This window comes from Olea europaea, chromosome 21 (genome assembly GCF_002742605.1).
Source record: "Olea europaea var. sylvestris chromosome 21, O_europaea_v1, whole genome shotgun sequence".
Taxonomy (NCBI): Eukaryota; Viridiplantae; Streptophyta; class Magnoliopsida; order Lamiales; family Oleaceae; genus Olea; species Olea europaea.
The window spans coordinates 12,207,740-12,231,692 of NC_036257.1; the positions used below are offsets into that span (position 1 = coordinate 12,207,740).

The 23,953-nt window shown below is 33.2% G+C and overlaps 1 pseudogene; it reads left to right on the forward strand.

The window, feature by feature from the left end:
- Positions 1 to 639: 639 nt before the first annotated feature.
- Positions 640 to 22,265, forward strand: LOC111370131 (annotated as a pseudogene).
- Positions 22,266 to 23,953: the final 1,688 nt, after the last annotated feature.

Genomic DNA, 23,953 nt, shown 5'->3' on the forward strand with positions numbered 1-23,953 from the left:
TATCAAACCACTAGAAAGATCATGGCTTGTATAGCAGTGTTAAATCGTAAGTCCATCATTCAGTTTTATGAGAATTACATGACTGGCCCGACTCGTTCACTTGTCGAACACATGCAAGACATCTATGAAAGATGTATGACAACTGTGGATGCAGGACTAAAGTATATCGAGACTCTGAATAACATCATATACTCTCTTTCACCTCAATAGAGAGACACGGGAGTTATGGTTATGAATGAGACATATACTTAGTTGTACAACATTTCTAAGACAAAATTTATTGATTTAAAGGAAATGGTTTGACAACAAGAGCAAGCAGCTATGTTTAGAGATTTGGTTAGGACGGTACAGAACCTTGGTAGAAATCAAGCACAACCACCTCCTCAGGATGGACTGACGAATGCTAACAACACGGGTTCAATTGTGGAATAGTTTCACCATTTCAAGCCTCATTCTTTTGACGAAAAAGCAGACTCTTTGGCAGTTGAATAATGGTTAAGGGGGTTGGAATGAATCTACAAACACATGGCATGCACTGATGCACAAAAGATATCATGTGCTAAATTTATGCTGGTGGGAGCAGCAGGCTACTGGTGGGAGTCTGTTTCGCGCGCCAAAACAGAAGCACAATAACGCGCCATGACTTCGGCACACTTCAAAGAAGAAGTTATGACAAAATTCTTTTACCAATCTCTGAGGGATCGGAGAAGGGCAAAGTTCCTACAGCTGAAACAAGGAAATATGTCGCTTGATGAGTATGAAAGGAAGTTTAAACAACTTTTTATGTATGCTACACACCTTGTAGACACTGAGCCAAAGAAGGTTAGTAGGTTCGAACAAGGGCTGCGTCCAGAGATTGGAAGAATCATGGTACGACCACCTATAGAGAAGTGTTTTAGCGGGCGCAGTCAATTTTTGATCGTCTAGAAATGGATCGGATGATTGAGAAAAATAATGAATCATATAGGAAATGAAAGTGGAATGGATCGAATAAAGGGAAATGATTTGGATAATTTAAGAAGGCCAATATAGGATTAGGATCAGGATCAGTATTAAGCAAACCAAATAAAGTTTCTCCACGAAACCCAAAATGCAACAAGGCCCATGGAGAAGAGTGTTTGTTTGGGAAAAATGTGTGCTATCGATGTAGCTAGGAAGGCCATTTTGTCCCAAACTACAAGGTATACCTACCCAAGAAAGACTATAAGCAAGGTAAGAAAGTGAAAGTCAATATTTTTGCTTTAACCCAAAAAGAGGCAAAAGCGGATTCGAATTTAATGGCATGTATTTTTTTCAATATCTAAACTACCTGCATATGTTATTGTAGACTCTAGAGCTACTTATTCATTTATCTCTATCGTATTTATTGCTAAATCATGTACTGCACGTGAAAAAATCAATAGTGTTTTAGAAATTTCCATCCTATCTGGTAGAATTTTGAACATCAATCAGATTGCTAGGGCAGTAAATTAGAAATGGAAGAAAAAAATTTGTAACTAATCTACACCTCTTAAGACATAAAAGACTTTGACGTTATTCTAGGAATGGACTAGTTGGGGAAGAATCACTTAACGATTTGATGTTTCGAAAAGAAAGCAATTTTTCAAAAGCCTGGATAGGAAATGTTTCAATTTTTCACTGTATGAATTAAGTCTTTACCTGGTCTCGTGTCGACCATGAAGGCATAAAAAATGTCAAAGAAAAGATCTTGCCAAGGATTTCTAGGGAGTGTACATGGAAATCATTAATCGAAGCTTACCATTGGTAATGTGTCGATTGCACGAGATTTCATTGATGTATTTCTTGATGAGTTACCTGGCGCACCACCTGATAGGCAATTGGAGTTTTTAATTAACCTTGTGCCTGGGGCAACTCCAATGTCTAAAGCTTCATACACGATGACGTTAAAAGAACAACAATAATTAAAGATACTGTTGCAAGAATTGTTGGATAACGGTTACATTTGACCAAGTACATCTCCTTGGGGTACACCGACTTTGTTTATGAAGAAAAAAGATGGATCAATGAGATTGTGCATTGATTATCTCTTTCCTCAGATTGAAGACCTCTTTAATCAGTTGAAGGGTGCAATAGTATTTTTCAAGATTGATTTGAAGTCAGGCTATCATCAGTTGAAAGCGAAGGTAGTTGACATTTCAAAGAAGGCATTTAGAACTCGCTACGATTATTACGAGTTTACGGTAATGCCATTTGGATTAATAAATGCTCCTCAGTATTTATGGATTTAATGAATAGAATATTTCATCAGTATTTAAATCAATTTGTGACTGTCTTCATCGATGACATTTTGGTGTATTCAATGAATAAAGATCAACATGAAGAACAACTTAAGATAGTGTTGGAGATACTACGAAGGGAGAAATTCTATGCCAAATTCAAGAAATGTGAATTTTGGCTTGACCGTATAGTTTTTCTTGGTCATGTGGTTATGACACAAGGGATTGAAGTAGACCCTAGAAAAATTAAAGAGGTAACAACTAGTCCAAACCGACGAATGTAGACGAAGTTCGTAGTTTATTGGAACTAGTCGATTATTATTGAAGATTCATTGGGAGATTCCTGATGACCCAACTAACCAGGAAGGTCGTAAAACTTCAATGGACTGAGAAGTGTGATAAGAGCTTTCAAGAATTGAAATGGAAATTGGTTACAGCTCCAATTTTAGCTATACCAGAAGGTTCCAATAGATTCGTTATATTCACTGATGCATCCAAACAGGGTTTGGGTTGTGTACCGATGCAGTTTGGGAAAGTGATCACATACGCCTTAAGACAATTAAAACAATATGAGCAAAACTATCCTACGCATGATCTAGAGCTGACGGTGATAGTATAAGCTCTAAAATTATCGCGTCACTACCTTTATGGGGAAAGTGTGATATTTATATGGATCATAAAAGTTTGGAATACTTCTCCACTCAAAAGGATTTGAATATTAGATAGAGAAGGCGGTTGGAGTTAGTTAAGGATTATGACTATACTATCTATTACCATATGGGTAGTCGTGGATGCACTTAGTAGGAAGACAATGGGACAGCTAGCAGTTTTTCCCACAATTCAAGTACAATTGATAAAGGAGTTTGATAAATTAGAATTGAAAGTTGTCATTCCACCAACTCAAGTTACTGCAAAGATTGCAGCATAATGACCCGATTTTTAGGAAAATTAAGGCAGAAGTTGGTACAAATAAAATAAAATATTTTGTAATAGCAGATGACAATGCTTTTAGATTAAGTGTATCAAAGGATGAAGGAATAAGAAAATAAATATTAGAAGAAGCTCACTATGTCCTGTATGCCACACTTTTCGGTTGTACTAAAACGTATTGAGACCTTTACAATACAATTTGGTGGAGGAATATGAAAATGGAGGATTGGCATCTTTGTTAAGAAGTGTATTGTATGTCAGCAAGTTAAAGCAAAACATCAATAGGTATGAGGACCATTAAATTGGTTGGAAATTTCAAAAGTGGAAATAGGAGTAAATAGCCATGGATTTTGTGGTGGATTTTCCGAAATCAACCAAAGGATACGATGCTATCTGGATAACTATGGACAGAATGACAAAGCCAGCTCAATTTCTTTCAATAAAAATGAACTACAGTATGGATCAATTTGCTCAATTATATGTTAAGGAAATTATCAGGCCGCATGGAGTTCCAGCATCCATTGTCTTAGATCGAGGTCCAAAATTTACTTCTAAATTTTGGACGAGCGCGCAAAGAGTTATGGGGACAAAGTTAAATTTCAGCACTGCCTATCATCCTCACTTTGATAGACAGTCTGAAAGGACTATTCAAATTTTGCAAGACATGCTCCGAGCATGTGTCTTGGATTTGGGAGGTAGTTTAGAATCACACCTATCATTAGTGCAGTTTGCATACAATAATAGCTTGCTATTATTGGCATGGCTCCATATGAAGCCCTCTACAGTAGAAGATGTAAATCACCAGTTCATTGTGATAAAGTCGGAGAAAAATGAATTTTGGGTTTAGAGATTATTGCAAGGATAGTGCAAGCAATTGATAAGATTGGGGACAGAATAAAGTCTACTCAAGATAGACAAAAAACTATGTAGATCAATGGAGAAAATCGATAGAATTTGAAATCGGTGAGAAAATATTTCTAAAAGTGGTACTAGTAAAAGGGGTCCTTAGATTTAGCAAGGGAAAGTTGAAACCTTGATTTATAGGTTCTTTCGATATTCTAGATAGAATTGAAAATGTAGTGTACCTTCTAACATTGCCACCTGGATTATAGACAGTACATAATTTATTCCACGTGTCAATACTTAGAAATTATGTGTATGATCACAAATATGTGATAAGCTATGATTCATTAGAAGTATAGAAATATCTAACGTACGGAGAGACTTCTTTGAAGATTATCGAAAGAAAATTACATGCATTAAGAAATAAAGAAGTTGCCTTGGTTAAGGTTCAATGGAAAAATCATGGAATTGAAGAGGCCAATTGGGAGAAGGAATGTGAAATAAAAATCAAGTACCTAGAGCTTTTCGACTAAATAAGGTAATTTCGAGGGCGAAAATATTTTAGGCAGGAAGGGATTTAACACTCCGAATTTTAATTATATTTTCATGTGGGCTAAATTTAATGTTGGTCATTTAGCCAATGAAATAATATATGTCTACCTTTTTCACCACACTAAAAGTCTAAAGGTTGAAGTGAAAAACTCAACTCATTTACTTGTATAAATAATTTATTTTGCTTACGTGCACTTTCAGAAATTACCGTTAGCTATTTGGGTTAAACATTTAATTATTTTTGAAGTTGATAAAAATATATCAATATTATACTCATTTTTTGGCTCGTATTAAATAACATAAATTGGGCTCAAGAAGAAATAATTTTAGACTAGTTATATCTGAGTTATTTTGATAGAAGGAAAAGTATTCTAAATTCTATATTTTATTATTTAAAAAATGATATATCTAAAATAATAAAAACTCACTTCAAGTACTTTACTTGGAAATTGAAAAGGTATTATAATTTAATGAATAATTAATATTTTTTTTTAAACTCCAAACTCAACCGTCAACAATGATTGATAAGAATAAAGAATTTATTAATTTGCCAGTTTAATTTGTAAACTTAACTTCTGTACGTTTTGAATTTTGATCGACGTTTTGGATGATTGATGAGCATAAATGTTATATGAATTTAACAATTCAACGAAAAAAAAGTTGTGTAATGACAAGGAGTTTTTTCTAGGAGTTTGTGTTTTGAATTTTTTAGTTTGTATGGTTGGAATGCCTTGTTATTGGCTAAATGCAATGAAATAAAGCTATAAATATGACATTTTTTTACATTACAATAAATATTAATATGAATATAACTACTGTGTTTGCTTTATTTATCTATTAGAAGTGTGTAGAATTGAAAGCTAAAGAAAGAGTAAAATTTAATAGATTGCGGCAGTGTTCTTTCATAAAAGTACAAAAGTTCATATATATTGATAGTAAATGTACAAGAAAAATACAGCGGCAGATCACAATGTTTACATTCTAAAGGATAAAGAAGAAAGAAAAAAAAAATGCTTAGAGCACCCTCTCAATCTCTTAATCTCAAAAGTAGCAAGTTATTGTTGGTAGAGTTGTAGCTAGGAAATTTTTATTAAGGAACTGCACACATGTATTCTTACTTGATTGTCAACTACTACAAAAGTAATGTAGATGATTTCCATTCATGTTTTTTCCAAGGTGGAGACATTGGTTTGGTTGTCAGTTTTATAACCTTCGCGAGCCTTCTTCGATTTCAAGTATGATTCAATAATTTCATCCAATGTTTGTAAGAGAGATTTTTTTTTTTTTCAATTATGGATTATCCAAAGACTAAATTATCAAGCACATTATGTCCATGTCACTTAGATTAAAAAGTAATTAATTGATTTAGAATTTTATGACAAGAATCATCTGAAAATAGTTAAAACTTACGCAACCTAACAAAGGCTTTTCGAATCACCAAAAACACATCAAAATACAATCTTGCACTACTTGAAAAATTTTAAAATCTTTCATCTAATTATTAATATGCATCATAAAACTTATATGACTACGAAAAATTAGGAGGAAAATAGGGATGGAGAATGTAAAGCAGTGATTGTTGATCAATATATATTTACACAAACCAAATAAAGGAGACCCCCCAGAACGGACCTCTAATTTTTAGCAGGGATGTTGATTTTCGTTATCACTTCCACACAAATCTCTTCTACAGCTTTTGATGGAAAAAAAGGATAAGAAAAAAATCAATAAAACATACCTACAAGTAGTATTAATCTAAATATCAAAGAAATTATAATAAAAATAAAAAATTTTAGAGAGAAAGTTTAGAGGTAAAACGAATCTTGGAAGCCTTGCGACTGATATAAAAATGGAAATTTTTCTATGTATGTGACAATGAACAATAGTGCCGTATTACATTACAACATCCTTCATCCTCAATATTGAAGAAATCGTTTATCTTTTTCAAGTCCACTATTTAATTAATAAAAAATCCACTTAACAAACTAAAGAATTGCGATCAATTAATCCTTCAAAGATCCTTATTGGTAAAGCCCACTTTCTAAGTCGACGATCTTTCAACAAAACAATCTATTTTCACAATAATTGTTTGGAAAAATGAAAGTTACATGTGAATCTATTTGAAAAAGAATAGACTTTTAGATGACAGAGGATTTTAAAGTCTCAATGTATTGGAATGAGAGAGGATTTCGACAAAAGAGAGAAGTTAACATGTAAGGAAACCCCTAATTCTTATCTCTGCGTTGTACTTATTAAATATTTTATTATTATATCAAAGATATTTTTTGTACTTGTTTTTCTTCCAACACATAAGTACAATGCACATATGAAAGATACAGCTTTTGCTCTTCTTCCAACACAACCAAAAATAACACTTAAGTCAAATTTTCATACAAATAATGAATGTTGGCCACATTTGACAAAGTTGGAAAAATCACCAACATCTGCTTTTTTTTTACTACACACAAACAGCTACAGTGCACATTAGATAGCATGACTTCTTACACCTAAAATAATCAAATCCAAACCAATTAAGTTACAGGACACATCTGAACGAGCTAATGAATAGTAATTAACCACTTGAAGTGTGAAAACAAGGTTACACAAATGAATAGCGAATGAGGGTTTCATTCTTTTAAAGGAATGTTAATGGGTCGCACGTGTAAGGCACGTGCTTAGTATGTAATAGCGTAGAGTGATATTGGTTATTTTCTAGACACCAATAGTTAAATCTTATTTTGTAATGTTGATAATTGAGAAGGGAAAGAGAAGTTTTGAGGGAATAATGAAATTGTGCAAAGTTTACTTTGGGCAAGTTACAAAAGATAGAGTTATGATGGAGGAATCAATATGAAAATGAATTCTGTTAATGATTCATAATGAAATGTTAACTAATAGACTAAAGCAAATATTATAAAAAGAAAACGAAGGATGATCTATATGTTTCAGAAGCTGCACTCATTATATCTTCATAATCAAGTTAAAGCTAAAGCATTATGAAGCTTATTATACATTGTTACTAAACTTAAACTTCATGGAAGAGTTTTCACACAAGTAGTGTTTGAAAACAGAACAAAGTTACAAGCCAAAAGCTTCACAAATTATTGTTATCAGTGCTACGAAATAAAACAAAGCTTTGGAGGTGGTTGTAGTAGAATCATTTAGATAGAAAGGACAAAATGAGCAAATAAAACTTTTATGTTGTGGCATTGATTTTGTCTTCAAACTGGTATGACGATGATTAGATAAGTTTTCTTTTTGTTATTACTTGATCATCTATTAGATGGTCCATTGTAATCATAAAAAGCTTCCTACATCATAAAGATATTTAGAAAGAATTATCGTGAGATAAAAATATAGCAAAAAGAAAATTACATCATATTTAAACAATCATGCTGTGATAGCTTACCAAGTTGTATACCATCTCATGGATTAAATTAACGTCATATCCAATCTCGTTAAGATTAGATCTCACTTCACTTACTTGCATAATATTGCATGCATAATATTAGTAAGAGTATAAATTATAGAAAAATTTAATGAATTTTGTGCGACTAGGCAGATATTGACCAGTAATTAGGGTTGATTCCATTCTAAAATAGAATACAAAAGCAGCAAATGGCATCATAGAAAAATAATGTTATATAATAAATGTTAGTTAAAGAATTACTTTAATGTAATATTATGTTGAAATATAGAGTTTGGGCCTCTTCCAAAGTAATCATCACTAAATTAGAAAGAAGTCTCCCGAAAGCAAAATATAATTTAAAAGAACAATGAAATATTATAATAGAAAAGTCATTGTTGGTTTGAGCTATATCATGTTCATTTTGTAGCTATAAACAAAAGAGAAGTTTTCGTGAAGATATTTGATCGCTCATTTAAATTATGGTAGGTTTTTGGGAGAGTTCTTTCTAAATTTAGTGATAAATGCTTTGGAAGAGTCTCAAGCACTATTGCTAATATTTGACTCCCTAAATACATCTGCAGAAAAAAGTTGAGACAATAAGAGTTGGAATAAATAATTTTGTATATTGTTTATAAAATTACAAATCATAAAATTATTTACTTGGAATAATTTTAGCTAGAAGGATGTCAGTCTTCAAATGACGATGATGTAGTATTTCATGAAGTCTAAATTTAGGATATCAACATATAGGTTAATTATAAGTAATTAAATCATATTTCTATTACAGCCTATTTAGAATGAACGGAATTTACAAATTGGGTGCAATCTTGGAGTAAGGAGAACACAAGCAAATTATAAATAAAAACCCCAATGGATATAGTTATATAGTGTTCATACATAAGAGAATGGAACGGATGTTCCATAATAAGCAAACACGAAGGCTCGAATGAAGATGTAAAATTTATGTAAGAGTGAAACTTCCATTAATGCGACACACCTTGTAAACCACGAACATTGGGATTTCATTGTCTGTAAGTTCAAATACACATGTGTCACCTATTTGAAGTTATTTCTCCCTCACATAATCCGCCCAACCAAAGGTGAAACGCCGCACATAACCATTAGTTCTTAGATTAGTTCGTACTGACCAATTATGATGTGAACTATCATGGATTTGAACACTCTGGACAAATTTTGGTAAATATAATCGAGCGACGGCCCTAGTTACATACTATAAAATAGAATGAGAAATCTATAAGTTGTGAAATTTCAAATTAGATGAGAAAAACAAATATGAAAATGTTTCATACGTGTAGTTCGAGAAAGATAAAGGTAGAAGAGATTCTAGTGAAAGAGGAGCTCACAAGTGTTCTATGACCATCGTGAGCAGCCTCTAATGTTACTTGGAAAATAGGATTACCACTTCGTGAAAGCTCTACCTCAAATCCCTCATACTCATACGTCACTTCTACGCCTCAATGGTTAAATATCGAAACATCGAAAGTAGAAATTTCGTTGTATTCAAAGACAATAACATAACCATCTTGCAAATTATGGTGGTAAAAAAATTATGGCCATCCAGCAGCAAGATATATGTTATCATCAACTCTTTCAAGTTGTTTGCTGCAGATAATTACATCATAACCAATCAAATGTACTGCATCAATAAGGTCGTGTCCTAAGCGTTGCACAAAAGTTATCGGGATCAACTATAAAAAAATATAACTCTCGTAAGGAATATTATTTACTCTATATTTAGTTGTAGAACTTACAAAATGAATACTACGACCCAATGAATAAATGCTAACAAAGAGATCATTTTAGAACTCACCAAATGATCGTTATGCCAATGAACTATTGATAATTGTAAAGAAACGGTGTGGTAGATCAACTCTGTTTGACATAATATTTATACTACAGAGACAATTGATAAATATGTACACTAAAAGTTCAGCAATAATAGAATGTCCTTATTTGTTCAAAGAAAAACACAATAAAAGAGACAATTATCAACAAAATTGAAATACGATATTTTATTGAACTTATGTGCTGCTTACCTTTTAACATGCCATTGACTTGAAGATTGATCAATTTGACTAAAAAGTTTATTTTCGCTTTAACTTAGCTCTAGGATGTCAAATTTTTTTAACTAGTTCATAATAACTATTTCATTGTCAAGTAACTGATGCTGTGCAGTTGTTTTGCCTTTCTGGATGGTAGTACATAATACTAATTCCATTAAAAGTTTTAAGTATTTATTTCAACCAAATAGTATTTTTCTCCGTCGAAGACTATCTTATTCATTTAACATTTTATTGTTGAAATATTTTAAGGACTTCATTTCTATGACACTGTTGTAATTATTCATTAGAAAAATTTTAGTTTTTATTTGCTACATTTAAATAGGTCTTAGGTTGAATAATATCAAATTTTTTTTCCTATTCTTCCAATGCGAAGGATGAAGAGAAAAACAGGAACATTTAGTCGAAAGATTATTGAATGGAAAAAATTAGTATTTGGCTGATAAGTTCTCTATTCATATTAAGAATATTAGCAAGACCTATTATGTCAAACATAAATGGTAAAAATATGGAGAAAAAACCATTAGAAGCTAATGAGAAATAGAATTACCTTCATGAAATTTTAGTAGCAATAGATTAAGCAAATAAGGATTAAGAAAAATAGAAAGAAATAGTCAGTAATCAGTAGTAAACTCTTAATAGAAAGATGAACAAAAAGAGAAGTAAATTAAAATGAACATTAAAAAAACATAATTTATCAAGACTCAATATATTTATATAATAAAGACGGCTTAAATAAAAAAATAAAATAAAATTACCTGCAAAAAAAGAAATTGAACTACAATAATGTAGATGACTATGATATCCATCTTATTTAAAGATTATGAAATCTACACCGCCTAACTTATAAATTCAGATAATCCCTATATTTTCAATATATTCTACAGTTCAATGTTCGACTCCTTTTGCACTTTTATTTTCTTCATTTTATACTTGGTATTTTAAGTCTTAAAAAATAGTCTTCTTCTCACATCCCTACCCCATCTAAATTTTTTTTTTTATCAGAATTACATAAGAACGAACAATAAAATTGTATAATTGAAAACCCCATGTACAATATGTGCTTTCAGTAGAGAGATTATTTTTATTAACTGAAACTTGACATAACATTATGGTTAGTATTACAACTAAAGGTACCTTTTTTTTTTACTTTGAAATAAGAGAAAAGTTGTTCGTTCAAACATGATTGAAAATGAAATATCACTTAAAAGTAACTTTTACTTATGTTTAAGCACAGCTGAACGTGCTCTAATTTTTGTTGATTGCTGTATGATCTCAACTTTAAACAAATATCTCAAGCTTTATTTTCTTGTACAATGATGGAATTCTCATTATATCAGTGGATATTTAGGTCTGTACATAAAGTAACATTTAATTAAACTCTCGAAAGTCCGAATTATGGATTATAAAGTAGAATTATTTTTGAAGAAATACAAAACAATAAACCTTGGCAGTGTAAAAGCCAAGTCTATGGAATTAGCTCTTCAGAAGAGAAGAATAATTTATTCTTTAGGAGGACATGGGAGCTGAAACATTCACGCTTACTTTCGAATAGTAGTCAACTTTTAGTGTTGAATTCTTATTGGTGTGGTAAACATGTCTGATATCTCGCCCTGCTTATAAGTTTATTTATTGGGCAAGCAAGCTAAAGTTTGTTTGTGAAAGATTTTGTTCTTAAAAATTATTTTTTTCCAACATAACTTACGGGATCCATAATTTTGTTCCCGAACAAATGATTAATTTTAAAATAAATTGTTGGTCAAAACCGAAATAAGAAATTTATTATAATATAATGTACCGAAAGTTGTTTCAATAATGAGAGAAAAATTGGTCATTTTACAATAAGATGTTCTAATCATTTTCTCAAGAATGTAACTCTCTATTTTCACTTAACTGACATATATACATGCTTCCACACAATTAAAAGGTACAAACTTCAGTAAAACACAATCCTGTAAAGAGGAAAAAATTAAATTGAAGTGTGTATCAACAAAATTTATACCAACAAATACAACGCACTCTATTGGTGACATTGAATAGTAAGCTAGCAAACGGAAAATGGATAAAAAAAACCATCATATAAACCATATTTAAACATTTTATTATTTTTTATCAATCCATGAAGATGAATATATGAAAAAAATATTACATCCATATACAGAGTAGCTTATAGGATAGTTAACTAAATTACAAGTATGTGTACAGGAAAAGCCGATAAAAGAGAAAGAATAAATCAAATGCAGTTTCAAAAAATTAAACATAATACAAAAAGAAAAAGTATGAGAAGAACATACTTGAAGGTGACACTCTATTGTCCTCGATTTGTTGTAGATTTTCACCAAAGGTTGAAGAAACTGGAACAAGTATACACACGAGAGGTGGACTCAAAAGTTACTAATTTTGTGATCAATACAAATTTATTTATCGGATCAAATTTTTTTTTGAATGTATACTAAATTGATTTTGTACTACAGTTACTTCATCTACATGTGGTAAGAAAGTATTTTTGAAAACTGGAGCAATTTTATGTGGTAAGAAAGCCAACAGCACACACACATTTTGCTTTTTTTGTCCACACGTGAGTCTCATTTATTGATATATGGGCAAGTGTCATATTGATTTAAAATTGTCCACTTCTAAAATTAGTGCCATGGGGACACGCGTGAGGGAAAAACAAAACAAAAAGAAAAATATCTTGATTATTTTAACAGTAATTGGGGATTTGAAAGGGAAAAATAGCAAATTTTGACAACGAAAACGATGCCCACCAAGCGAAACAACACTCCACGCTACGCAAAGTCTTAATTTTTTTTTTGTTTCAAAACGTATTTTTGGTAATTTGGCCATAACTTTGGCTACGGTTATCAGAATCGTGCCAATAACTTCAATTTGGAAAGCTCTTTTCGACACGCATGTCATGGCCACCAAGTTTCGCCAGATGGATATCATTTTCAACTTCAAAATCCGTTGTTTTCCCTTTCAAACCCCCAATTATAGTTATTCTCTTCCTTTTATGGCAACTTTTATGAAAACATACTTTCTATCTTTCTAATTATATTAAGAAAATTATCGCGCAAAATTAATAAGCACTAAGAAAATAATTAATTTTTTAATAAAAAAGACGAGTTATATGCATTTTTTAATACACACGTTTGATATGCATTTAACTATTTTCGATATTCATTTAGATCGTTCGATGTATCTATGAAATAGTTCTCAAAATGAGCTTAGAGATAATATAAAACATTTATAGATTCGGCTACTGTACAATCGTTGATGAATTTTTAAAGTTAGCTTGTTATTAAGAAATTTTATTTTTTAAATCATGTCTCTTTTTACACTAAAAATAATTTAAAAGTTTATTAGAAAATTTTATAAATCACGCCAAAAAAGATTTATCCCCTTTATATATATATATATATATATATATTGTTGACCAATCTTTGCAAATTTGACCACAATGAAGATATTTTCTATATAATAATGATAAAATTTAGTTGAAATGGCGTCGGTAACATGCAAATATGGTTGAATTGACTACCAATGGCTTCAATAACACACAAATGTCGTTGAAATTACTACCAACGCATCATTATTTTTTTTGTTTTCTTTGAGGACAAAAGCAGAAAACAAAATACATCGTAAATGAATAGTAACCAACGGATTATGTGCAAAGTTTTTCCTTTGCACATGCAGAATGAGTTTTCATACGTTAACATAACCATATGTTAAATAGGAATATTATTTTATTTTACCAATCACAACTAGAATGTCACAAGTTGGGCGCTCTGTCTCTCTCTTACAAACATTCTACTCATTTTTAATTATTGTCTCAATGAATATTTTTAGAATCTTCAATATCAATTAAGGTGAGAATACATAGTGTAAAGTGATAAATTCTTATTTTTGATATTTATATAAATCTTGGCATGAAATACTATGAGACCTTCAGGTCGTTTCTATGTTAAATCCTAGGAGATGGACCCTTAGATCGAATATGTTAAATCATACAGGATGGACCGTTTGGCCAAATATATAAATCCTATAAGATATAAGAATCCTTATGAAATTCCTTGAGCTATTGAATGTCGTGACCCTTTTGCTCTAAACCTAAGAAATGTCGGTATGCCATGTAATTTTATATTTATATCATATTAATAAGAATATACACGTATTTTTATTGAGTGTTTTCAAATTACTCACCCTTACAATAAATTTTCATATTAGAAAGGATTGTGTGAACGTGTGGCAGATTGACCGAATGATACTTATAGGGGTCATCAAGTAAAAGTTCTAAAGATGTTAATTTACAAATTTCCTCTGTCCTATTAAAGATCATCTTTATATTAAATTTTGTGCACTGTATTTAGTAGTTTTCTTGTGTTCGAACATTTGACATTTTATGTTAAATTGAATTTATGGTGTGAAATCGTAGTACTTTAAGATTTTATTTAATGTGAGAATTTTTACTTAAATTGTTAGTTTATCGTTATCGAATTATCCAAAAAAAAAAAAAAAAGAATTTCCGCTTAAATTAGTTAAAGAAGATATCACCTCAAGTCTATTTTTATAATATAAAAATGAAATAGATTTTGGGGCGTTACACTAATGTTTAGCTTTTCCAGTAGAAAATTTTTCTCGATCATTTTCAGTTTTTAAGTACATATTTGTGTCGAATTTTTGCAAATGAGATAAATCGAGAAAGTCGGGCTAACAGTACCGATAACAGATGATCCAACATTGCCATGTTTGACATTTAGGACATGGGTTTTGGGGATAATATCATGTGTTACTTTGTCCATGCTGAACCAATTATTCGGTTATCGACAAAATCCTCTATGTGTCATCAGTTTCAACTCAATTATAGTACTTACTATTGGAATGCTCATGGCAGCATCTCTACCAAAGAAAGTTATACGTGTCCCTGCAATGAATTGGTCGTTTTCATTGAATCCAGGGTCATTCAACTTAAAAGAGCATGTTCTTATCCTATATTCGCCAATTCGGGCCCAAATTCTGTTTATGTAGTGAACATTATAACAATTGCCAAGGCGTTTTATCATCGTAAACTCAACCCTCTTGCAGCAATGTTGTTAGCACAAAGTACTCAAGTGAATGTTAATCCGTTTAAAAATCAACTTCTTTCTATATAATTTGCTTGATCATACGTATGCCCCCTCCCTTCTATGTACTTAAATTATGAAGGTCTAGTACATTTTTGGTACGCAGCATTAGACAATACTAAATAGTACAATAGATGAAATTTTAACAACTTTTTCGATATTGTTAAGTGTTGTCTAATTTCCTACATAAGTAAAAGAGCAAATGAAGGTTGGGACACGTGTCGCTCAGATGTATCATCATGTATGGAATTGGTTTTTTTTCCCTTCGTTTTTCTTTTTTCCCGCTTCACGCCATCCCTGTATTCCTCCATTTTTGCACGCAAGTTCGTCATCCCTACAGCCATAACTTTGCTTCCTGACCCTGTCGTCATGTACGGAATTGTTTTTTTCCCCATCCCACAGCGATAACTTCGCTTCCTCTCTCTTTCTCTTTTGATTTCTCAATTTTCTTTCTCTCTTTCTTCCAAAGAGTTCCCTAGAAACTTATTGCATGTAGGTATAGAATATAAACTTTCATCTTGATCGACAGTATGTGTGCTTTGACTTGGTTTCAAAAGACCTATTACTAATCCCGACATTTTAAGAAGGAACTTAATTTTTACGGCATCACTCTTTCTTACTTTAGGTAAATTCAAGAATTCTTCAATTTTCTTTATTCATTTCTTTTCAGATGCGATTAATCACTTCGCAAAATTTTGAAGTTGGTATCTTTTTGTAGAGTTGTTCTTGTATTGGAATTGAAATTAAGGGGGGGGGGGGGGGGGATGATGGAGAAGAAAGTTTGTCTGCAGAAAATGGGGTTGCGTGCAAGAAAACGATGATGGAGAAGAAAGTTTGTCTGCAGGAAATGGGGTTGCGTGCAAGAAGGGAATGGCTAATCTTCGAGTTTAAAAAATAAAAAAATATATTTTATGGCTCCGCAGGGAGTTGCACGGAACAACAACACCATGTTGCTCGGAGCTAATGCTCCCTTCACTTTATTTATTATTATTATTATTTTTAAAGTAGTGGCTTTTGTTTTGGCCCCTTATTATTATTTTTTAATAGATAGATTTGGTTTTCTGATTTTGTTTAGCGAGTTTATGTTTCTAATAACAATCCTCTTGAAAATCCTGATCCCCATGTGCGAAATACCGTGTTCATCTCTAATTGATTACCTCTTAACTTTTCCCACACAAATTTGGTATTTGATTTTCGAATGTATTGGTAAGATATAAAAGTTTTAATGGTCCCCTTCATTTTTCAACGAACCCCATTTTTCTGTCATTTTCTCTTCTTTTATTCTCTTCCTCAACCAAAAAGCAACCGACAAATGCTCATACAGTGTCAGATTTCCTACTACACAAACATTAGTTTTCTCTTAAAATAACTTCACAAGTTGCATCTATTTTAACCCGTGTAAAGGATGTAGAATATTTTTTCCAGTTTCCAAAGTATCCATTTTTTATTTTTATTTTTTTAATTTTTACATTGTGTACCATTTTCTAATATGAAATTTTCCCATTTGCAGGCTTTTGTATTTATAAGTATTGGACCATTCTTCCCGCTCAAGGTAATTTGGTAAGGACAAGTTTTGCATTTTGCTGATTTTTGTTTATTGTTATTATTATTATGCAACTTGACAAAGATCACAAGTTAACCCTACGATTTTAAGGGAAATGATGGCAAAGAGCACTCACAAGTTAATCTTAAGCAAGAGAAAGGAGTGTAGCTCTAAACAGTTTGACAACCAAGATTGTGATCATGAATGGCCTGATTACATGAGAGCTTTGATGGAACTCAGGACATTGTTAAACAATTGTAGAAATCATATAGGGAAAATCACATTGTGAGATTCAGCAAATTAAACCTATATTCATTTTTGAGTGTGATGATCAGCAATTTTAAGTCTTAGCTGTAAGGATTTTTAATTAAAAATGGACTTGTATGTGTGAATAATTGTGTGTTAAATTATAGGCTATCGAATTCGGTTGAGCCCAATTAAAGTGATCTAATAAGGCTTCGATTTTTGGGCTTTAATGTATTAAATTAAAGTATGGGTTTACATATGTGTAGAGACCGGGCCCAAGTCCTAATTCTATGATGGGTCGAATTAGGTCAAAGGGCATCCCTATATATATAGGTTATGGTCCCCAGATCACACGCAACGAATTATTCATTTTCTACTGCATCCCATCACAGAGAGGAAAGAAGACTGCGTGTAGATTTGAAAGATCATACCGCGAAATTCATATTGCATTAACCATGTCTGATTCAGGTATGCTTCCGCTTTAATTCTTATAGTTCTTGATGATTTAACGTGAAAGATCCGGTAATTTAAAGAACTAAATTATACAACATTAGCTTCATAGCTTGGCTTAGCTTTGTATTTAGGTTTTCTTTATTTTGAATGATAACCATGAGGTGGTCCTAAATGCTCATTTCATTTCGAAGATTGCTTATATGCATGTCTCATATAAATCTTGTTCTCGTGTATAAAAATACTCAATATTACCTGTCTTTTGGGAAATTTATATCTCAGCCATTACTGAAGTAGGGTTCTTAATAGTTTGCGACTTGTAGATGAGTTCTTATCTTTTAGATACTTCTATAGCTGTTTTTCTGATTGAAAGATAATGAAGGTTTAATATTGTCTGCATTTTATGACAAAATGTCATGTGAATAATTTTCATGTTGTAGCATAGAGATATTATGTAACCACCATTTTTTCATCTTATGTAGGATTTAAAAGAGTGACTGATATCAGTGTTAAAGAAGTAACCATTTTGAATACCTTAGTTTCCATGTTGATTCACCATCCACAGGTTGCCAGTATTTTTGGAACTATACCAGACTTTTATGGTAGAAATGATTTTGAAACACCTGGGGAGAGAATATAAGGATTTTTTATTTTTGTTAATTTATTTTTTATTTTTTATTAATTAATGGGAGACAAGCTATCGACGATCCAAAAACAGCATTTCCTTCATTCAAGTTTGCATGAAGTCATAAGTATTGAAGAGGATATTGAGACTTCTCGCAGGCTTGATTTTTCGATCAAGAATGCTGTTTTTATACTATGTTGAGGGGCTTAAGGTCATTTTGATGAAGCATTTGTATTGTTTTTTAAGAGAAAAGTCTGTAATCAAACTTATTAGACCTATTTCAGCTTTGTGTGGTATTGGAAGATTGGTAGACTTGTTTAAAAAAATTTGGTATTGAGGAAAATAGGTGGATGTTATGCCGTCTAAAGCAAAAATATATGGGGTTTTGTCATGAAGGAATGTGGGTTGGATTTTGGGGTCATTCCATACACTAAATTGATTTACTTTAAGATTCAGATCAATGGAATTTATGACAACAATTAAATTTACACCTGTAGAAGTTCCAACAGTAAGTATCATTATATCGCCATCAGTCCTTGCATTGATTGCTGAATTCACGACTGATAAGATTTGTTCATGATCAGCTCCCATATCTTCTGCAACTTCTATACAGTGAGATGCAACAAGAACTGCCGCAGATGCAATTCCTGTAGGTTTCTTATTTTGGGCGGCTGCTTTTTCTGGAAAGGTCATTGATGAGGCTGCAAGGGCTGTGAATATTTGTAAACCTGTTAGTTGAAAAGGTGAGTTTTAATGTTCTCGAAACATAAACACAAAGGATCTAACTTCTTTTTTTAATTTTTATCTTGATCCATGTCTTATTTTTCTTATTCATTTTCTGTCGTATTTATGCTACAAAGTCTACTGGCTTGGTTAAGAGGTATCATTTATTATTTTCTCAACACAAACCTATAAATCTAACTTAGTGAGATAATTTCTAATGGAATTCATTGGTTGTTATTGATATTCTAATGTTCTGCTTCTGTTGTTGTTATCCTTTTTAGAATATAAGTATAATCCATCGTTTAATATTTTCGCATCTTTAACAAATTAATATCTTAAATTTCCAGTTTCATAATTAGACAATGGAAGGCGAGCTGTGTAGACTGAATCTTTGCTCATATCAGATTTGGAATGTCCTTAAATTAAAGTTAAATTTGTGCTTATTAGTTAGTGTTTCCTCAAATTGAGACATAAATCAAGCACCCCAAAAAAAATAAAAATAAATAAATAAAATAAAATAAAACTGCCATTGTACAAAGAAGCCAAGGGTTGTGGTTTTTCACATCTATTTGCTTGAATTTCTTTGATTTTTTTTTATTGTGAATAATTGTTTTTAATGTTTGTTATATTTGTTGGATGATAGTTGAACCAATACTACAATCCAATTGATGTAATTAGTATTTTTCTTTTGGCATGTTGGATGTTTTTGTATAAGAACCGAGTAAGTGGGTGCTATTGGATTGGAAGAGAGGTGAGGAAAATCTAGTACTTTTAAACACAGGGCTGGGAAATTGGCAACTAATCCAGATGATGAAGGTCAACTTTTTCTTCCCTTTGCTCTTATAGTTGAAATATAGGCATTTGTGTTTATTCAAATTATTCCACTTCATCGTTGCACCAAAACATTTGTTTAATATATTCATTCAGCAATCACTATACACTTATACTTCACGTTGCCTCACTAGCACTGTACAAACATGTCTTCGGATGCTTGGATATGGTTGGGCAGGAATTTTCCGCAAGTTTCTCATTGATTCACCATACATGTGGTGGCCTTCCAATCTGGTTCAAGTTTCTCTTTTTTGTGCATTGCAAAAGGTAGAAATTCGACAAAAAGGAGGAGTAACAAGGCTGCAATTCTTCATTATAGTCCTCGTTTTGAGCTTCTCACATTACCTTATCCCCAACTATCTATTTCCATCCATAACTGCCCTCTCATTTGTCTGCTAGATATGGACTCGGTCACAGCCCAGCAGATAGGCTTGGGAATTCTTGGCCTTGGCCTTGGCTCTCTCGCACTTGATTGGTCCACTGTTGCAGGTTTTCTGGGCAGTCCCTTGGCAACTCCTGGATTTGCCATTGTCAATAATTTGGTTGGGTTCATTCTAGTTGTCTATGTTGTGTTACCATTTGCCTACTGGAACAATCTCTACGATGCTAAGTGATTTCCAATAATCCCTCCACACTTGTTTGATGCTAATGGAAATCTATACAACACTTCAGCAGTTGTTATTGAGAAAACATTCGAATTCAACAAACAGGGATATGATACTTACAGCAAGGTTCCATTAACCTATGATTTAAGCTTCGCGACTCTGGCTGCCACTATTTCACATGTTGCACTCTTTCATAGAAGGTAATTTTCTTTACTTCTATCAAGACTTGGTGTTCATCTTAAAATGTCAATTTTGTTAAGAGGAGGAATCTAGCCATTTATAAGTTGGTTTATGCTTTTATATTTTTCGATGTGGGATAATTATCTCATAACATGCTCTCGTAAGATTGTGGTTCGTTTGAGCAGACCAATCTTAAAATTCGTATACTCAATTTTTGAGTTGGAACGAATTGCTCGTTGGAGTTTAATGAGTTCTAATACCATATTAAGCCCCTGTTTGGTACTAACAAAATTCTAAATTTTAATTTATGTCAAAGTCAACAATTCATTTCAACCATACATTTCATCAACTTTACGACATTTCAATCATACATTTTATCAACTTTTATATAAATCTACTAAAAATCTGATTTTAGTTCCCACCATGCAGGGGTTAAGATTTGAGATTTCATCTTAAAATGTCAAACTTGTTAAGAGAAGTATCCCAATCTTAAGTTGGTCTATGTTTTCATTCTTATTCGATTGAATTTTTATCCTAAACAACTTCATCCTCTTCATGAACAGATAACTTGTGCATTTTATTCATATTTCTGATGATTCGTAATTTGCAGAACAATTTGGCAGCAAATTAAGGCATCGTTTCAAGACAGATATGAGGATGTTCACACTAGGTTGATGGAGAATAACTATAACCTTGTTCCTCAATGGTGGTTTCATTTGCTTCTGTCTTTGGTTATCGGGCTAGCATTGTTTACTTGTGAAGGTTTTGGTGGACAATTACAGTTTCCTTACTGGGGAGTCTTATTAGCTATTGGTATTGCTCTGATTTTCACCCTGCCAATTAGTGTCATTACAGCCACCAGGAAGGCAGGAACCAGGTACTTTATTAACGCGCTTTTCAGATACGCCCCTTTTTCCACACTACGCTCATGTAACATTCAGATAACTGTACACAGCAACCAGGACTAAATGTCATCACCGAAATGATTATTGGCTACATCACGTTCAAAACCTACGGTTTCATTAGCAAGTCACAAGCCATTATATTCCTTTCAGATTTCAAGCTAGGCCATTATATGAAAATCCCTCCAAAATCCATGTTCTTGGTTCAGGTAAGTTGTAATTCAGTACACACAAATTTCATCCATCTAGCCAAGTTTGTTACATAAAATGAAAATCTGATAAAATTTACCTTAAATGCAGCTAGTGGGAACAGTAATTGCTTCCACAGTTTATTTTGGCACAGCCTGGTGGACCTTGACCAATGACCACAGTTGAGAACATATGCAACCCATCCAAACTGCCCGAAGGGAGCCCCTAGACGTGCACTGGAGACGAGGTTTTCCACAATGCTTCCATAATAGGGGGCGTGGTTGGTCCCTTACGCATGTTTGGAAGACTTGGGCTATACCCTATGATGAACTATTTCTTCCTCATCGGAATTCTTGCACCGGTGCCAGTCTGGTACTTTTTCGTGCAAATATCCAGGGAAGAAGTGGATAAGACTAACCAATATGCCGATCCTCATATCAGGTGCGACTGGTATGCAAACAGCCAAGGCCGTTAACTATATGTGTTGGTTTGCTGTGGGACTTTTCTTCAACTTGTTCGTGTATCGGAGGTTTAAGGGGTGGTGGGCAAGGCACAATTACATTCTGTCAGCCGGATTATATGCTGGAGTTGCATTCATGGCTACACTGTGTTATTAGGCGTTGCAAGTTAATGACATCAACAGCGCGCAATGGTAGGGCTTGGCGGTGTCTGATCACTGCCCATTGGCCGGTTGCCCCACCGCAGCCGGTGTAAAAGTTAAAGGGTGTCACATGAATCTAAAGAGATAAAATTGCACTAGGAAATAAATGACATTATTAGTGTGTTACTGATATATCAAAATGCTGCAGAAGATGCTATCTTCATGACCGTGTTTTTAACTTCTTCTCTTGTTCAAATGATCAAATTGCAGACATCAACCAAACAATCTCTGCAAAAGTAGACTGGAGAACAGTTGTTTTTTTCGCCTCTACTCGAGCACATTCATACTTAACGGATTCATAGTCAAAAGTGCAACAAGGGAGGCATAGTCCTTGTTTATTCACATCTTTATAATACAGTCCCAACTCCTTATGAACCACCTTGGGCAAACTACCTATGAAATTGGGCTCGTCTCTGGTCAATATTGGATCAAACGATAGAGGGCCTGGGGCCACCCTTCTTATATTAATTAGATACAATAGGAGAAAAGATCGTACAGTTCCCCCACCAAAACAAAACTCTCAATGGATCCTTTGTGAGCTAATGATACCTCTTTCGTGGTAGTCGAATCAAGTCAATAAAGTTCTTTTCTCCCTTGCTGAGATGGACTACAGCCACCTCTAATTGAGAGAAGAGTTTTAACGCTTTCAAGCAGTTGAAGGCTTGGGAAGCAAGAAGTGGAATCAGAATAGAATGAATGACCTAAAGAGTCCGTAAACTCTCGATTTGGACATAAAAACATTACGGACTTTTTGCTCGTGGAAATAGCAGACCTATGCCATTATAGCCTCTTTGTTGCTTTCTTGCCCGGCTGTGACACCAAAGTTCGTGTCGAAAATAAATAAAATTAAAAACAGAAAAATAGATGGATAGGAATCATAGGATAGCTAATATAATTCAACAATCAATGAATTTAAAGATAAGATAATCAAGGGCTTATTATTCCCAAATAGTGGCCATTAAAATCTTTTATTGCTATTGTTACGTGTTTGCACACATAGGCAACCCACCGGGGCCCACAACCAACTCATGCCGAATCACATGGCACTGAAGTCGAGGTGATTTGCATAGCCAAGGCCCGTAAATCGAGGTCCACAGAAGCCTAGGCCCATATATACCGAGGCCCATCTATCATTGCCTCTTGAGGAGCTTTCGAAGCCCATATGCCGAGGCCCTTTAAAGGTGGACGAGGCCCTGTTGGCCGAAACTCTGTAGCCGAGGTAGCAACATCTTCCATAAACGCTTCTCTCGAGAGATCCTCTGCACAAAGATCTTATTTGAATGATTGATAGAACGTTTGTCATGAGTGTAATGTTAAGTCTTGTCACTAATAGAGGTGGCTCTACCAATCAATAAATGTATAGCAGGCTAGGTGCGGCTGATACCTACAATTTGACATGTAAATTAACTGGATGAGGTCACGTTTACCCCGAACCAAAGGTCACGATCTAACTTGAACACTATAAATATTCTCCTATGTACCCGATACAAAAGCTAATGCAAGAAACCATACTTTACTCAACTCTATCTTTCTTAGTATCTTGCAACACAAACGAGTTCATACAAATTTGGATACACATTTACAAACATCGATTGATAATTATTGTACAATCGGTCAACGAACATCCCGTTAGATTCTGAACGTTCTCGTCCCGCGTCGTTGAGCTATTCCCATGCCCTCGATCCGTCCATTAAAGACTGTTCACATGTTTTAGCGTGTTGGACCTTCGCTCATATGTGCGCGGGTGGGTCCAACATCTGTTGACAACATTTTTTGGGGTCAACAGAAATTATAAGCGTGACATCAAAGACGTGGATTATTGT